The sequence below is a fragment of the Arachis hypogaea genome, chromosome 18 (assembly GCF_003086295.3).
Source record: "Arachis hypogaea cultivar Tifrunner chromosome 18, arahy.Tifrunner.gnm2.J5K5, whole genome shotgun sequence".
Taxonomy (NCBI): Eukaryota; Viridiplantae; Streptophyta; class Magnoliopsida; order Fabales; family Fabaceae; genus Arachis; species Arachis hypogaea.
This window is the reverse complement of record NC_092053.1, coordinates 117,791,053-117,801,535: the sequence shown is the minus strand read 5'-3', so window position 1 is coordinate 117,801,535 and position 10,483 is coordinate 117,791,053.

Below are 10,483 nucleotides of genomic sequence, written 5' to 3'. Positions count from 1 at the left end.
ATATATAAAAAAATTATTTAAATTGATGTCTCTTTTAGTAATTTTTCATTTAAAAGTGATTTTGAGTAGTATAATCTAAACAACATTTATTTTACTACCATCAATTTTGATATAAAGATTGCCAAACATAAATTACTTTAACCCAAACTTACTTTTCATCAAAATCAATTTTTGCAAGCCAACGAATTATAGCTCAAATGGAGGTTGTGGGTTAGAATCTCCTATCTTTGATTAAAAAAAAAAAAAAACTTTCTTTTGCAAACTGTAATCCAAACACACACTATCCCTTTCATTCGACTAGTTGGAAGAATAAATTCTTAAATAGACAAAGAAGTTATGTCTTGTTAACACGGTTTTGTCATCTCTTTCTGCGCATTTAATGCATATTGCTTGGCTGCCAAGCACGATGTGCCATTTCTTAGACAGATCAGCCAAGGATTTTATTTAGGGGCGTCAAAGAAAGTCATCAAAACTTGAGTTTAGTGAAGTGAAAAACCTTTACACTTTCTAAGCAAGCTCGTAATTTAGGTGTTAGAGACTCTAAACTTGCAAATATAGCTATATTGGGTGAGTGTGTAGATTATTTTTTAAGTGGGTTAGAAAAATCATAGATTCTATTGCAACATAAGTATATGTCTAAGGTTTCAATCTTGAATTTAGTTATATACACATAAATGGCAATCATTTGTTGGATTTATGGCCAAACATAAATGGAAATGGTAGTGCGATGATTTAAGTTTTTTTTCCAACTCAAAGTTCGTGCATAAATTGCATTCTAATATTCCTTTGAAATTTCTTAAACACTAGTGTGATTTATTAACTATTTAAAATGTGTCGAATCTCTGTCTTTGATACAATTTACTTGTTATTTAGTAAATTTATAATTGCCACTGCTATTTATTTATTGTAAAAACTAAAAACAGAGCATTTATGTAAAATATTAGATTGGACAAATGCATTATTAAGTATTTTTTGTTTAAATGAGTAAAAATCCTATTTTTCAAAAATTATTTTTAATATAGAGATGAAGATAGTGTCTTAATTGAATATGAATATTTAAAATGTATTATAATATTGTAGATGTATAAAAAAAGTATTCAACACGCATCCTATGTGTTGCCAGGATTATGACACGATGACATCCTGCGTGTTACCAGATGTTGACACGTGTCCAACACGCAGGGACACGCACCATGCGTGTTGCAACACGCATCCGGCGTGTTAATTTTTCACTTACAAAATCTACCCACGTGTAATTATACCAAATAATTCTATTTTTAATAAAAACGCAAATATTTTTTTCATATAAAAAAAATTAGTCCCTATTTCTATCCTATTTTTATTATTAGTAAATTACAACAGTTAAGTGTGATATAAAAGTAAAAAAAAAAATATAAATAGCAACAACATTATTTATTTTCAGTCGATAATTTTAACTACACAGATCGCTGCAATATAAATAATTTTCATAAAAATCACCTGAATCTCATAACTTCTGCAATTTTTTAAACCTTTGTAAACCACTATCGTTCTACTCAAATAATTATTGTATTTTTCTGGTTATTCTTAAGCAAAGAACAAAAACAACATGCAACAACCAAAGCAAACAAGCAAAAGCCCTTAGCCACGCAGCCGCCTATTTTGGAACATAATGTGATACTCAAAAATACCAAAGACTTTTTCAATTGAGCCCCACTATTCAGTTCGTTTAACCACTTTCCACTGTCGATCAATGGCTTTTTACACGTGCCACCGCAGAAAGAGTGAAATAGTGGGCTATGATTCACTACTATAACATTGTAGGGCCCTATAATAATAATAATGAAGAAAAAAAAAACTATAGGCTAAGCCCATAACCCTCTTTATCCTCTTTTCAATTCCGTTAGCGCGCGTGCACACTCACCGCTCATTAACACATTTTTTCCCCATTCTTACCTCCTTCAACATCAATAAGAAAAATGCTAGGGCCAGCAACTTTGTGATTTGTAGCCATCAAATAATCATTAATGATAATTTTAATGGTGTGAAATGGGTGTGAAATTTCTTTCAATGACTCATTTTTCTTTGCTGGTTACATACTGGCCAGAATTTAACAAAGTTGCTGGCCTCCTAGACTTTTTCCGGCAATAATGCTCTCCTTCCCTCTTATCAATTTTCTTCAATAATAAATTTTCATACACTTTTACTTTGATTATTTATATTATTTTTTTCTACTTCAACTTTATTATGTTCTATCTATTGTGTTTTTTTATGTTGGTTTTTATTCCAAAATTTTATTGAAGTAGTCTAAATTTAAAAAAAAAAAACCTTTAATTCAAATTTTACCAATTATTAAGATATCAAAATAACTATTTAACTTGATAATTATTTATATCTTTAATTTTTGTTATGGTTATAGTTATAGATATTAATAAATTCAAAAATTTAGAGTTAGGATAAGATAGAATTTGAGATTTTTTATATATAAATTCTATTATATTAATTGATGTTAAGATTAACTTATTAGAGTTATTATTATTATGTTTGTGATATTAGATTCTCAAAGAAATCATTTTCTTTGTCTATTAAAATCTGTGGAGTAAAAATCCATCTCTTAAATTGTAGTGTATGAATAAATTTTGTATCTATAATTAAATTTTAATATTGTATCATTTTTATAATTATAGAACATAATTTTAAAATTAATTATTTAGTTATTTACTAACTTATTTGTCAACATGAAGTTTATGTCAAATATTTTACAAAAAAAAAAATTTCACCTGAGATATAATATTGTGTTGAAATTAATTAAGTTTGTTATTTGAGAAATTAAATTACAATGTAAATATTATCTTGCATTTATGTTTTGAATGTAAATTTAGTATTGAATTTACATTATCTTGCATTTATGTTTTGAATGTAAATTTAGTATTGAATTTGGATAAAGCTATCATATGGATTATTATTAAATTGATGATGTATTTATTGATTTGTTTGACAACTTTTAGCTTGATCATAGTTTGTATGTCAAGATATTTTGGAAGGTTCTATGACAGAAACTGCAGCTAGCTGTAGTAAACACTAGACTTAGTGCACCTTGTCAGTATATAATTGTATTTTCAAGTCCGTATAAAATGAAAAATGGTACTTGTCTGTTTCATGTCCACAAAATCAATGAAACATATCTATTTCAGAATTCACACAAAGAAAAACAACCTAAGTATGATCTTTGTCTGTTATTTTAATTTGACTTTTCTGAATTAGATAACCTTCCGCTTATTGTAATACCCTAATTACTCTAAGCTTTACCTCATGCCGTAAAGTAAAGGTTAATTAAAGTTCACGACAATTCTAAGGCTTATACAATATTGTATATAGAAAGAAATAGTAATTCTAGAAGCCCGATGAAGGAATAAGCTCAAAAACAGGTTACAAAAGCGCGAAACGTTCACGCGAAGCTACCATCTTAAGGCACAAGACATAGATACAAGATAAGAAGGCATAAAGAGATATATGAATATAATAGTCACAAGATACTAGCCTCAACCTGCGAAGTTTAGGCCGACTAGTTATATACAGAAATACAGAGTTTTGAATGTTAAAACAGTTTATACAATGTCTCTCTCAAAGTAAGCCTCTAAGGAAAATATAAATACAAAAGTGAGAGCATTAAAGACAAAAGAAATCAAAAGACAAAAGGTGATAGAAGATCCTCCGCCCTGTCACTACCACGCAACTCACCAAGGTGGGTTACGATCTGCATCTGAAAAACAACAACAAAGTATGGAATGAGAATCGGAGGTTCTCAATATGGTAACAGTGTCCAATAATGTACGATATAAGACTCCGGGACGCCAGAGATAATCCTAGAGCTTTATATCAATCATAGTATTCAAACGTATAAAACAAGTAAATAAATCCTTAAACAGGTCATCTAACTTAGGGGATTTCTAATCTAACATTTACACCGTTGTCCCACAGCCTTCGCCATCCTAACCGCCATGCGATCCTATCGCCACCGCCTCAATCCCAGTAGAAATCACAAGTAATTCATACAAGTAAAGCACAAGTAATTATTATGTATAGCAAGTAAATCAAGAAGCAATTAAGCATGTTATACAATTAGGCACAGTATGCAAGTAGACAAAGCAAGCAACCATATAGAAAATGCACATGATGAATGCCTTCCCTATTGGCTGTGATATCACGTTGTCGGTTCAACTGCCAACCCGACACATCCCATGGAGATGTTGCCTTTCGGTCACGAATAAAATGGGTACCCTCGGGATTTCTATGATCATGTCTTTTTCTACAAAATTCTGATTTCTATGAAATCTATACCGTTTTAAAGCTCTTTTAATTTTCTTTAATTTGATATAAAATTCAATCAATTTCAAATACTGTAGCTCAAGATATGATCCACCAAACTTGACCTAAAATCTATTTTTACCAAAACTCTTAAAAACTCAATTTCACCAAATCTCTCAATCCAAAACCAATTGCTCTACATCCAAACCAATCCTAATTTATCTAAATTATATTCATATACATTCCAATTCCTTCCACAACCTACAATTCACATTTTCATCCTTTTCACACCTAATCATCATTAAATATATAAATCTTTCAAACAATATGCAACAACATCCACATCAATAATTCCTCATACATAAATTCATCACTTACCACCCATCATTATTATAATAGTCATCCACCACCAATCATAACTCAACATCGATAATTCATCATCATACAACATTAACTCAAATTCAACACTAATTATAAACAACAACATCACTTCAACAATTATCAACAATCAATCCAATCCTATCCTAAGATCTACTAGCCTAAGTGTCCAAATATATTACATATTACATAGAGAAAACCAAAATCATATCTTGGCCGATTCTCAATATGCACCCAACACCAAATTTGAGTCCAAAGCAAGCCTCCATTCACCACAATTCACCAACTCAAATCCAATGCTCCAAATCAACACCAACAATAAGAATTTCAAGTTATACACAAGTAATATACCCAAAATGAATATCTAGGGTCTACAAAATACCAAACCACAAGGGTTTCGAAGTAACTCACCTTACCCAAAGAAAATAGGTGCGAAACACAACAATACTCCAACGCTAGATCATCCCTAAACAATCAAAATCACAAAACTCCTTCAAAATCCAAACCTAAAAATGTGAAAAATGTTAGAGTAGAGAAAAAGAGTGTGAAACATAATTTCTTACCAACAATACTTAAGTTAAAATAACGGGCTCGTCAAGAGTTTTGCGTGGCCACAAACGCCACGCAAATTGGAGTAGTGTAACTCAAGATACAAGTAAATGAATGTGAGTGTGAATAGTGCCACTCTCCTTCTTCTCCTCTCAATTCTCAGCTGTGAATTTGTGTTGGTGGAGTGTTATGAGGCTGAAAGGTTTCATTAAGGGGTTATATAGTGGTTATATATATATATATATATATATATATATATATATATATATGTTGGGCTTGGGTCCAACTTGGACTTGATCCAACCAATTAGCATTTTTGGCCTGTTTGGCCCAATTTTGGGGCAAACCTTTAAAATTAGCACTCGGTTTTCAACTTTAATTAATTTTCTAAGTTTTTCTATAATTTTTTATCATCTCGCACAGTATCGGATAGAGTTAAGTCGGTACTGTCGGTTAATTTATCAGTACACATTTTCACGCAATTTTTCGCAGAAAATTACATTTTCTAACTCAAAAACATCTACTGACTCTAAATATCATATTTATATTTTCTAATTAATATTCTAAATTTTTGAACCTATCTTAGACAATTAATTTATTATTATTTTACGTTAATTAATCGGTTAATTATTTTGGGTTCTTACATTTAGACTTATATTAAATAAGAAAGTTTGAACATTTGATGTTTATAATTAATTATCATTGTATTTGAGTATATTCTTATCACTATTATTAAATTAGAATTATTTTAACTAAAAAGTTATTATTTATACAATTGTCTCTTGTGGAGTTATGGATGCTCTGTTTACCACTGAGCTGCAAAACTCACTCTTTTATTCTTTCATTTTTTTTAGATATGGGCCTTGATCCTAACCCAATTTCATCAGATTCACTCTAGTTTTTGTTTGAGTTGGTGAGCCCTTTATTGTTCAAGGGATGATATTTTGTATAAATAGTTTGAAAGTTCTTTAGACTTGTTAAACCACTCCATATGACACACGCAAGATATGACCTTAGTGATTTGAAATAAGTTGTCTATGAATATTCTAGTAGATAAAATTAAAAGACCATGCTTTACTGTAAATATTGAAGTAGAATTTTCTGTAAATAAGTTGAGTATATATTAAATATGTTGCCTTTTAGTATTATTGAAAATTCTATTCATTTTTATTTTTTATAATATCGATTTTTGGTGCTTGTCGAAAAAGATTTCCTAAGTGCCAGTCATGGCCAGATTAGGTCGTGACAAAATCAATGAAACATGTTTGTTTTAGAATTCACACAGAGAAAAATAATCTAAGTGTAATTTCTGTTTGTTATTTTGACTTTTCTGAATTAGATAACGTTCCGCTTATAATTATATTAAATAAAAAAATTTGAATGTTTGATGTCTATAATTAATTATCATTGTGTTTGAGTATGTTTTTAACTAAAAGTGGAGTTATTTTAACTAAAAGTTTATTATTTATGCAATTGTCTCTTGTGGGACTATGGATTCATGAGATCCAATTTTTAATTTTTTTTTATTCCTTTGAATCTTTTTTTAATCTTTCGGGTTGTATCAAAATACCAAATAATATCTACAAATACTAATATATAATATATAGATATATATACTATATTTATAAATATATATAATATAATGAATATTATATTCAAAAATCTTATATTCAATTTGGAACCATCATCTGCATCCAGAAAACCGTATGCTTTGGAAGAAGTTTGTACAGTTTGGGAAGGGGTTTTGATTGATAAAAAAATTGCCTCTGTAACATGAAGAAATCGATCTTAGATATGAGCTTTGATCCTAACCCAACTTCATCAGTTTCGCTCTAGTTTTTGTGTAAATAGTTTGAAAGCTCTTTAGACTCGTTAAACCGCTCCATATGACACAGGCCATATTCGACCTCAATGACTTGGAATAAGTTGCTTGTAAATATTCTAGTAGATGGAATTAATAGACCATGCTTTGTTGTAAATATTAAAGTAAATTTTTTTATAAATAAGCTGAGTATATATTAAATATGATGCCTGAGCATGTGCTGCCTTTTAGTATTATTGAAAATTTTATTCATTTCTGTTTTCTATAATATTAATTTTTGAGACTTGCTAGGAAAGATTTCCTAAGCGCCAGTTATGGCCAGATTAGATCGTGACAAACACTTTGTTTAGATAGATGATGAAAAATAGAAGGAAAAAAATTGAGAAAAAAAATAAAAGTAGTAGATTTTTTATATATGTTGTTTGGATGAAAAGAAAATAGAGAAAAAATTTCTTTTGTTTGGATAGAAAAAAAGTGAGTAAAAAAAATCATAATGGAGTAAAATTATATTAATACCCTTATTTATGTTATATGTAAATTAAAGTGTGTATTAAATGTGAAATAATAAATTTATCTTATTATAAAATAAAGTATAATTTTATTTATTTATTTATTTTCAATGCATTTATAAACATTATAAAATACTATAATTTTATATATTTGATTTAAATTATTTATTTAATACGTATAATGTTTAAATGTGAATCTCTATTATTTTAATATATTAAAACTATTAAAACTAAGTTTATATTAATAATTGTTAATAACAATATAATTAAAGATAGTATTGGAAATACATAAAAGATAACATTGTTTTCTTTGTTTTTTTGCTGTGATGGAAAGAAAATTTTTTTGGTAGGACCTATAAAATAATTTTTTTTGATATTCAAATAAAAAAATATACTTTTTCATTTTTTTCTCTCATTTTTTCTCAAACCAAATAATGGGTCTAAGTCATTTCTTGTGTCACATATAGAAGAAGGTGGTCCAAAACAACTACTAAAAGTGTTCACAGACCAGGTTAGTTTAAGTTTAAAAAAAAATGAGATATGAATCGATTAAATTTTAATTAGTTTAGATATAAAATTTGTTGTGAGTAGATCCAAACCGATTAAATTTGGGTTGAATTAGTTTAAATAATACGGTATCTGATTGAAAATGAAATTTAAAAAAACTAAAAAAAAATATGTAATAGACTAATAATAAATAAAACAAAATAAAAAGTGATACATTATCGAAGTTATATTTAAAATAAATATTATAATTTGTGTTAGAAGAGAAAAAGTTATATATATATTATTTTTTAAAAATTAATATAAATCTAATTGAATAATGAGATTAATTCAAATTTTGCAATTTCAAAATAAATACCCAAACAATCAGATTTAATCAGGTATTACAAGATTGCACCCGATTAATCATTGAGTACAAAACCAACAAAATTGAGTTAGGTTACTTTTGATCGGATAATTGATTACGGTACTGTGAACACTTATAGCAAACTCGTTTTGAGAGGATAAAAGTGTGTTGAAATTTTTTAAACGCTGTTTTTTTTATGTTTGACAATCTTTTTCTTCTAAAAGCAGAAGTGATTTTGCAGTTTAAAAACGCGTTTACTAGAAGCAAAAAATTGTTGCTTCACTTCAACGTGAGTTCACCTTTGATAATCATTATTAGTTTTTTTCAAAAGAATTTTCATATTTGTTTCAAGTAATTTCAAATATTTTAAATTTTTTTTTTCAATTTTTAGTACTTTTTTTTATATTTTGATTCTTTTATTAAATTTGTTATTGTAATTCTATTATAATATGAATTATTGATCTTACTAAAAATGATAAAGTAAATAAAAAACTAATCATACATAACAATGGAATCATAAGTAATAAAATTTTACGCTCCAAAATAATACTAAATAAAAGAATACTGAGAGTACTAAAAAAATTATAGAATATTTTTTTTGTTTGACATTATAAAATTTATTATTATAATTTTTGTTCATTGTTTATTATTCTAATTTGTTATAATATATATTATTGCTCCTATTGAAAATGATAAATTAAATAAAAAATTAATCATAAATAATAATAAAAACATAATTAATAAAAAGTTAGAATCCAAAACAACAGTAAACAAAATAAGATTATTTAGAGCACTTATAAAAAGTATTAAAATATATTATTTTATATGTTATTTTTAATTTAATAAATAAATATTAATTTTTATAAAAAAATTATAACAAACTAAAATAGAATTTTATAAAAAATATTATATAAAAAATATACTAAAAAAAGTATAAAAAAGGATTAAATATACTAAAAAACAATATTATAATTTAATATAATATTTTTTTAGTAATTAACTAATTATCTATCTAAAAGTGATTTTAACTAATATTATCCAAACAATTTTATTTTATCAAAATCAATTTTAGTATAAAATTGTCAAACATAAATCATGTTGGTACAAACTCACTTCTATCCAAAATCAATTTTATAAAATCACTTTCATTCAAACTCCAATTTAACCAACTCTGATCCAAACACACAGAAAGTCGACCCGAGCTAATCATGTACCACATCATCAACGGTGAGTTTTAGAAAGCGCCTCTTCAAATGAGGCGTTTGAGATGCTGTTGTTCTGACACGTTCCGCCACGGTTCTATGGGTTTATGTTGATATTCGCTTTTACCTCAGGTCATGTTCTTTATTGCAAAAGTTACCCTATAGTTAATATTAATTGCAGAAATTATTTTTTTGGGTTTGTAATTGTTAACTCATAGATCGATCTCGTTAGTTGTGATATAGGCAGCCCAATTATTTCTTTTTTGGAAGTTTAGGATATTTTTGTGGGTATTATTTTTTTCGAAACGAAAAAGTCGAGGGCTATCAACTTTCTTAAATTTTGGCCAGCATGTAACCAGCAAAGAAAAGTGAGTTATTGGATGAAATCTTACACGAATCTCACACCATTAAAACCATCATTAATGGCTATTTGATGGCTATAAATCACAAAAGTTACTGGCCCCTAACATTCCTCTTTTCGAAATACTAGGATTGTTTTGTTGATAAGCTTTAAATATCCATTTAGGAATGATGAAAAATAATGTGTTTTCAGGTAAATAAATATTTCAACTTCCATTACCAGAAAAATAACTATTTCAACTTCTATGAGAGAGAGATTCAACTTCCATTAGAGAGAGAGGAGTGAGAGAGAAATTTTAGAATCGTAGTAAAACTTAACAAACACGTAGTAAAACTTAACAAACACTCTTCCATGCTATTCACTATACCAAATTCAGCATTAAACTCTTTTTGGAGAATGACTGAAAGTCCTTAGCCCAGTTTTAACAATCATAAAATTAGTAGAAGGCAATATCTAAAAATCACAAATTATAAATTATTGTTGTTAATTTAAAATATTTATAATTATTATTTTATAAATTTCTTGA